This window comes from Austrofundulus limnaeus, unplaced genomic scaffold (genome assembly GCF_001266775.1).
Source record: "Austrofundulus limnaeus strain Quisiro unplaced genomic scaffold, Austrofundulus_limnaeus-1.0 Scaffold120, whole genome shotgun sequence".
Lineage (NCBI taxonomy): Eukaryota > Metazoa > Chordata > Actinopteri > Cyprinodontiformes > Rivulidae > Austrofundulus > Austrofundulus limnaeus.
Genome location: NW_013952522.1, coordinates 1,161,397 through 1,169,544, shown reverse-complemented (window position 1 = coordinate 1,169,544; position 8,148 = coordinate 1,161,397).

Below are 8,148 nucleotides of genomic sequence, written 5' to 3'. Positions count from 1 at the left end.
GTCTTAAACCCCCCACCCAAAATCAGCCTCCAAAGTCATGGGGACTGGGCTTTGGTCCACACAAGGAGCATTCAGTCTCCACGAGGCTGCAATTTCCTGAAAAATCATCCTCAACAAGTAATAAAAACATGCCACACATACAATTCCTTCTGCTTGTAATGAAAATCACGCAGTCAGAAAAGTATAATTAAAACTTTTTTTGTAAATTCCATTATATCTGTGTATTAGGGATACAAGATATATTGGCAATAATATCGGTATCGGCTAATATTGGTAATTTTTTAGAATATTGGTATTACTCCGATATGTAAAACTGGGCCGATATTAACGTCCGATAATGATTTCCCACTTTTACCTTTGTGTTTCTGTTTTGGGAGGGGAGATGGTTGGTTGAGCGGCATCTGTTTGATCATGATAGTGATACTGATGCGGTGTAGCCAGGAATAACTGAAGTAGGGAGCCATGTCAGATGTCTGGTCATTTATTTATGTCCCTCCGTTTTCTGCTGCTTATCCGGGATCGGGTCGTGAGGACAGCAGCCTAAGCAGAGAGACCCAGACTTCCCTCCCCCCAAAGCTCGTCCGTGGGAATCCCAAGGCGTTCCCAGGCCTGCCAAGAAACATAGACCCTCCAGAGTATCCTGGGTCTTCCTCTGGGCCTCCTCTCAGTGGGACGTGCCTGGAACACCTCACCAGGGAGGCATCCAGGAGGCATCCTAACCAGATGCCTGAGCCACCTCAACACAACGTAGAGGAGCAGCGGCTCTACTCTGAGTCCCTCGGTTTACCGGAACGTAGACCGACCAGTAAACCAAGTGCTTCGCCTTCTGGCTAAGCTCTTGCTTTACCACGACAGACCGGGACAGCGCCTGCATCAATGCAGACGCAGTATCAATCCGCCTGTCGATCTCCCACTCCATTCTTCCCTCATTTGTGAACAAGACCCCAAGATACTTAAACTCCTCCACTTGGGGCAGGACCCGAGTTGAGGTCAGCAGGGCACCATCCCCACCACAAACAGTGTTGTGGCGAACCGCTTTCCCCGCCTGAGATGCCAAATGGTGGACCAGAATCGCTTCGAAGCCATGTGGAAATCTTTTTCCATGGCCTCTCCGAACTCCTCCCACACCCAAGTTTTTGCCTCAGCGACCACCCGAGCCACAATCCGCTTGGATTGCCAATAGCTATCGGATTCTTCTGGACTCCCACAGGCCAAAAAGACCCAATAGGACTCCTTCTTCACACTGATAGCATCCCTCACCGCTGGTGTCCACCAGCGGGTTCAAGGGTTGCTGCCACGACAGGCACGACAACCTTATGGCCACAGCTCAGATAAGCCGCCTCGAAAATGGAGGTACGGAACATGGCCCACTCGGACTCAATGTCCCCGACCTCTCCTGGAACGTGTTCAAAGTTCCCCTGAAGGTGAGTTGAAGCTCAGTCTGATGGGAAAATCTGCCGGACATTCCCAGCAGACCCTCACTATACATTTGGGTCTGCCAGGTCTTACCGGCATCCTTCCACACCATCTGAGCCAACTCACCACCAGGTAGTGATCAGTTGATACCTCTGTCCCCCTCTTCACTTAAATGCCCAAGACATGCGGCCACAGATCAGATGAAATGACAACAAATTCGATCATCAAATTGCGGCCTATGGTGTCCTGGTGCCAAGAGCACATATGAACATCCTTATGTTTGAACATGGTGTTCTTTATGGACAATCCATGACAAGCACAGAAGTCCAATAACAAAACACCACTTGGGTTCAGACCAGGGGGGCGTTCCTCCCAACCACGCCCCTCCAAGTTTCACTGTCATTGCCCACGTGAACATTGAAGTCTCCAAGCAGAACGAGGGAGTCCCCATCAGGAGTGCTCTCCAGCAGGCCCTCCAAGGACTCCAAAAAGAGTGGGTAATCCGAACTGGTGTTAGGCACATAGGCATTTCAACAGTCAGAACCTGTCCCCCCCACACGTAGGCGGAGGGAGGCTACTCTCTCGTTGGGTGAACCCCAACATATAGGCACCAAGATGAGAGGCTATAAGTATGCCCACTCCTGCTCGGCGCCTCTCAGCAGGGGCAACTCCAGTGGAAGAGTGTCCAACCCCTCTCAAGGAGACTGGTTCCAGAGTCAGATGTGTGCGTCGAGGTGAGTCCAACTAGAACTANTATCTCTATCTTCCTTGTGTGGACTTTCCATTGACTTCCATTCATTTACTGGTCATTTATAGACTAACCCTGACCCCTTACTCTAAAGTTAACCACTCCAGTACACACCTTACCCTAGGTTTCGCATAAACTTAATTCACACCTTGGTCTTAAACCCCCCACCCAAAATCAGCCTCCAAAGTCATGGGGACTGGGCTTTGGTCCACACAAGGAGCATTCAGTCTCCACGAGGCTGCAATTTCCTGAAAAATCATCCTCAACAAGTAACAAAAACATGCCACACACACAATTCCTTCTGCTTGTAATGAAAATCACGCAGTCAGAAAAGTATAATTAAAACTTTTTTGTAAATTCCACTATATCTGTGTATTAGGGATACAAGATATATTGGCAATAATATCGGTATCGGCTAATATTGGTAATTTTTTAGAATATTGGTATTACTCCGATACGTAAAACTGGGCCGATATTAACGTCCGATAATGATTTCCCACTTTTTAGCTTTGTGTTTCTATTTTGAGAGGGGAGATGGTTGGTTGAGCGGCATCTGTTTGATCATGATAGTGACACTGATGCGGTGTAGCCAGGAATAACTGCAGTAGGGAGCCATGTCAGATGTCTGGTCATTTATTTATGTCCGTCCGTTTTCTGCTGCTTATCCGGGATCGGGTTGTGAGGACAGCAGCCTAAGCAGATAGACCCAGACTTCCCTCCCCCCAAAGCTCGTCCGTGGGAATCCCAAGGCGTTCCCAGGCCTGCCAAGAAACATAGTCCCTCCAGAGTATCCTGGGTCTTCCTCTGGGCCTCCTCCCAGTGGGACGTGCCTGGAACACCTCACCAGGGAGGCATCCAGGAGGCATCCTAACTAGATGCCCGAGCCACCTCAACTCAACGTAGAGGAGCAGCGGCTCTACTCTGAGTCCCTCGGTTTACCGAAACGTAGACCGACCAGTAAACCAAGTGCTTCGACTTCTGGCTAAGCTCTTGCTTTACCATGACAGACCGGGACAGCGCCTGCATCAATGCAGACGCAGTATCAATCCGCCTGTCGATCTCCCGCTCCGTTCTTCCCTCATTTGTGAACAAGACCCCAAGATACTTAAAGTCCTCCACTTGGGGCAGGACCCGAGTTGAGGTCAGCAGGGCACCATCCCCACCACAAACAGTGTTGTAGTGAACCGCTTTCCCCGCCTGAGACGCCGAATGGTGGACCAGAATCGCTTCGAAGCCATGTGGAAATCTTTTTCCATGGCCTCTCCGAACTCCTCCCACACCCAAGTTTTTGCCTCAGCGACCACCCGAGCCACAATCCGCTTGGATTGCCAATAGCTATCGGATTCTTCTGGACTCCCACAGGCCAAAAAGACCCGATAGGACTCCTTCTTCACCCTGATAGCATTCCTCAACGCTGGTGTCCACCAGCAGTTTCAAGGGTTGCTGCCACGACAGGCACCGACAACCTTATGGCCACAGCTCAGGTAAGCCGCCTCGAAAATGGAGGTACGGAACATGGCCCACTCGGACTCAATGTCCCCGACCTCTCCTGGAACGTGTGCAAAGTTCCCCTGAAGGTGTGAATTGAAGCTCAGTCTGATGGGAAAATCTGTCGGACATTCCCAGCAGACCCTCACTATACATTTGGGTCTGCCAGGTCTTACCGGCATCCTTCCACACCATCTGAGCCAACTCACCATCACATAGTGATCAGTTGATACCTCTGTCCCCGTCTTCACTCGAGTGTCCAAGACATGCGGCTGCAGATCAGATGAAACAACAACAAAGTCGATCATCAAACTTCAGCCTAGGGTGTCCTGGTGCCAAGAGCACATATGAACATCCTTATGTTTGAACATGGCACTTTTTATGGACAATCCATGACAAGCACAGAAGTCCAATAACAAAACACCACTTGGGTTCAGACCAGGGGGGCGTTCCTCCCAACCACGCACCTCCAAGTTTCACTGTCGTCGCCCACGTGAACATTGAAGTGCCCCTGCAGAACGAGGGAGTCCCCATCAAGAGTGCTCTCCAGCACCCCCTACAAGGACTCCAAAAAGGGTGGGTAATCCGAACTGGTGTTAGGCACATAGGCATTTCAACAGTCAGAACCTGTCCCCCCACATGTAGGCAGAGGGAGGCAACTCTCGCGTTGGTTGAACCCCAACGTACAGGCACCAAGATGTGAGGGGCGATAAGTATGCCCACTCCTGCTCGGCGCCTCTCAGCAGGGGCAACTCCAGTGGAAGAGTGTCCAACCCCTCTCAAGGAGACTGGTTCCAGAGTCAGATGGGTGCGTCGAGGTGAGTCCAACTAGAACTAGTCGGAACCTCTCAACCTCACACACCAGCTCAGGCTCCTGGACATGGTNACCCTGACCCCTTAATCTAAAGTTAACCACTCCAGTACACACCTGACCCTAGATTTTGCATAAACTCAATTCACACCTTGGTCTTAAACCCCCCACCCAAAATCAGCCTCCAAAGTCATGGGGACTGGGCTTTGGTCCACACAAGGAGCATTCAGTCTCCACGAGGCTGCAATTTCCTGAAAAATCATCCCCAACAAGTAACAAAAACATGCCACACATACTATTCCTTCTGCTTGTACTGAAAATCACTCACTCAGTTAGAAAAGTATAATTAAAACTTTTTTTGTAAATTCCACTATATCTGTGTATTAGGGATACAAGATATATCGGCAATAATATCGGTATCGGCTGATATTGATCTTTTTTAGAATATCGGTATTGCTCCGATATGTAAAACGGGGCCGATATTAACGTCCGATAATGATTTCCCACTTTTTAGCTTTGTGTTTCTGTTCTGGGAGGGGAGATGGTTGGTTGAGCGGCATCTGTTTGATCATGATGGTGATACTGATGCAGTGTAGCCAGGAATAACTGAAGTAGGGAGCCATGTCAGATTTCTGGTCATTTATTTATGTCCGTCCATTTTCTGCTGCATATCCGGGATCGGGTCATGAGGAGAGCAGCCTAAGAAGAGAGACCCAGACTTCCCTCTCCCCAAAGCTCGTCCAGGGGAATCCCAAGGCGTTCCCAGGCCTGCCGAGAAACATAGTCCCTCCAGAGTGTCCTGGGTCTTCCTCTGGGCCTCCTCCCAGTGGGACGTGCCTGGAACACCTCACCAGGGAGGCGTCAGGAGGCATCCTAACCAGATGCCCGAGCCACCTCAACTCAACGTAGAGGAGCAGCGGCTCTACTCTGAGTCCCTCGGTTTACCGGAACGTAGTCCAACCGGTAAACCGAGAGCTTCGCCTTCTGGCTAAGCTCTCGCTTCACCACGACAGACCGGGACCGCCTGCATCAATGCAGATGCAGTATCAATCCGCCTGTCGATCTCCTGCTCCATTCTTCCCTCATTTGTGAATAAGACCCCGAGATACTTAAAATCCTCCACTTGGGGCAGGACCTGAGATGAGTTCAGCAGGGCACCATCCCCACCATAAACAGTGTTGTGGTGAACCGCTTTCCCTGCCTGAGACGCCGGATGTTGGACCAGAATCGCTTCGAAGCCATGTGGAAATCTTTTCTCATGGCCTCTCCGAACTCCTCCCACACCCAAGTTTTTGCCTCAGCGACCACCCGAGCCGCAATCCGCTTGGATTGCCAATAGCTATCGGCTGCTTCTGGACTCCCACAGGCCAAAAAGACCTGATAGGACTCCTTCTTCACCCTGATAGCATCCCTCACCGCTGGTGTCCACCAGCGGGTTCAAGGGTTGCTGCCACGACAGGCACGACAACCTTATGGCCACAGCTCAGGTAAGCCGCCTCAACAATGGAGGTACGGAACATGGCCCACTCGGACTCAATGTCCCCCACCTCTCCTGGAACGTGTTCAAAGTTCCCCTGAAGGTGTGAGTTGAAGCTCAGTCTGATGGGAAAATCTGCCGCACACTCCCAACAGACCCTCACTATACATTTGTGTCTGCCAGGTCTTACCGGCTCCTTCCACACCATCTGAGCCAACTCACCACCAGGTAGTGAGTGATCAGTTGATGCCTCTGTCCCCCTTTTCACTCGAGTGTCCAAGACATACGGGCGCAGATCAGATGAAACGACAACRAAGTCAATCATCAATCTGCAGCCTAGTGTGTCCTGGTGCCAAGAGCACATATGAACATCCTTATATTTGAACATGGTATACTTTATGGACAATCCATGACAAGCACAGAAGTCCAATAACAAAACACCACTTGGGTTCAGACCAGGGGGGCGTTCCTCCCAACCACGCCCCTCCAGGTTTCACTGTCATTGCCCACGTGAACATTGAAGTCCCCCAGCAGAATGAGGGAGTCCCCATCAGGAGTGCTCTCCAGCACCCCCTCCAAGGACTCCAAAAAGGGTGGGTAATCCGAACTGGTGTTATGCACATAGGCATTTCAACAGTCAGAAACTTTCCCCCCACACGTAGGCGGAGGGAGGCTACTCTCTCGTTGGATGAACCCCAACGTACAGGCACCAAGATGAGGGGCAATAAGTATGCCCACTCTGCTCGGCGCCTCTCAGCAGGGGCAACTCCAGTGGAAGAGTGTCCAACCCCTCTCAAGGAGACTGGTTCCAGAGTCAGATGTGTGCGTCGAGGTGAGTCCAACTAGAACTARTCGGAACCTCTCAACCTCACACACCAGCTCAGGCTCCTGGACATGGTGGTGRTTGGCAAACAAAAGAAGACGGCAGTGATGTAGACATCAYAAGTGACTACATCAGGAAGAAGGAGAACGAAAAGAGGGAACACAGAAGTTATGAAGAGTTAAAGCATCAGTAATCCCAGTGGTCACTGGAACACTTGGTGCTGTGATCCCCAAATTAGAAGAGTGATTTCAACAAATCCCAGGAACAAGCCCAGAGATCTCTGTCTAGGAGAGCTCAGTTGTAGGAACAGCTAGGGTCTGCATCACAGGATAATTGTGCCGAATTCTGACCCTTCCGACAATCCTAAGGACATCCAGATTATCGTGAAGGCTCTAAAGATAATCACAGCAGATATTCCTGCCATGTGGTGCATTAAGAGTGATCTAGTTGGCTTGGAAGTACATCAGGACCGCTCCAATCTCAAATCGGGGATATTCAACATGCTTGATTTTTTGGCCCGATATCAGCATGTGTTGTGTTCACCCATGAACAAACGAGCTTGCAACCTGCTGAATATGAAGTACTGTCAGTCAGAAAGTGAGGTAATGCAAGCACGGAGGGGAATCCAAAAAAACAGAAGACATAAAAAACTGTCATGACTCACCAGAAAGTGTGCTGGATGTTAAAAGTCCTATGGAATTGTTTTTCCTCTGGTAAAAATAGCCCACAAACGATCAACATTGTTTCTTCCTCATAGCAAATGTTTATTTACTCATAACTCATGTCTCTCTGGAGGTCACGCAAGATGTTTCCCGACATCTGAATTCTCGCAAGATTTCACATCTGACATCTGAATGTTCATGAATAAAATATATTTTCATGTGTTGTCACTTGCCGTGTGGCTGTACATCACACGGTAGGACCAAACCTGGTATATCCATAATTATTTATCCCCCTGTGAGGGGTCTCTCAGTCTTTGAAAATTGATCGACTGTTTTAAAATCTTGCAGTGTGACACAGCCTTAAGATACTGAACAGAACCCTGAAACTCCAGAGTTGTGGTAGAGGACCTGAGTTTGAAATGAAGTGTAAGAGTTGTGTGTGATACAAGTTTTCTATAAATAAGTGATATAATGTTTAATTCTTTTTAATAAATGCTGAACAGGAGTTTTGTTTAGGAAACACCTTTTCATTTGTGGACAATAAAGATAATTTCAGAAACATTGTGAAATGATATGTTTTTTCCATGCTGAGTGTACTGACTGCTCTGTAGTGTTTTCTGTTTATGAAGTTATGAAGCAGGACCACATCTCTTCAACCAGCGCAATCAGTCAGCATCTACAAAAACCTACGTATCTCACCTGGCATTTTGCTTTAATCTTGCT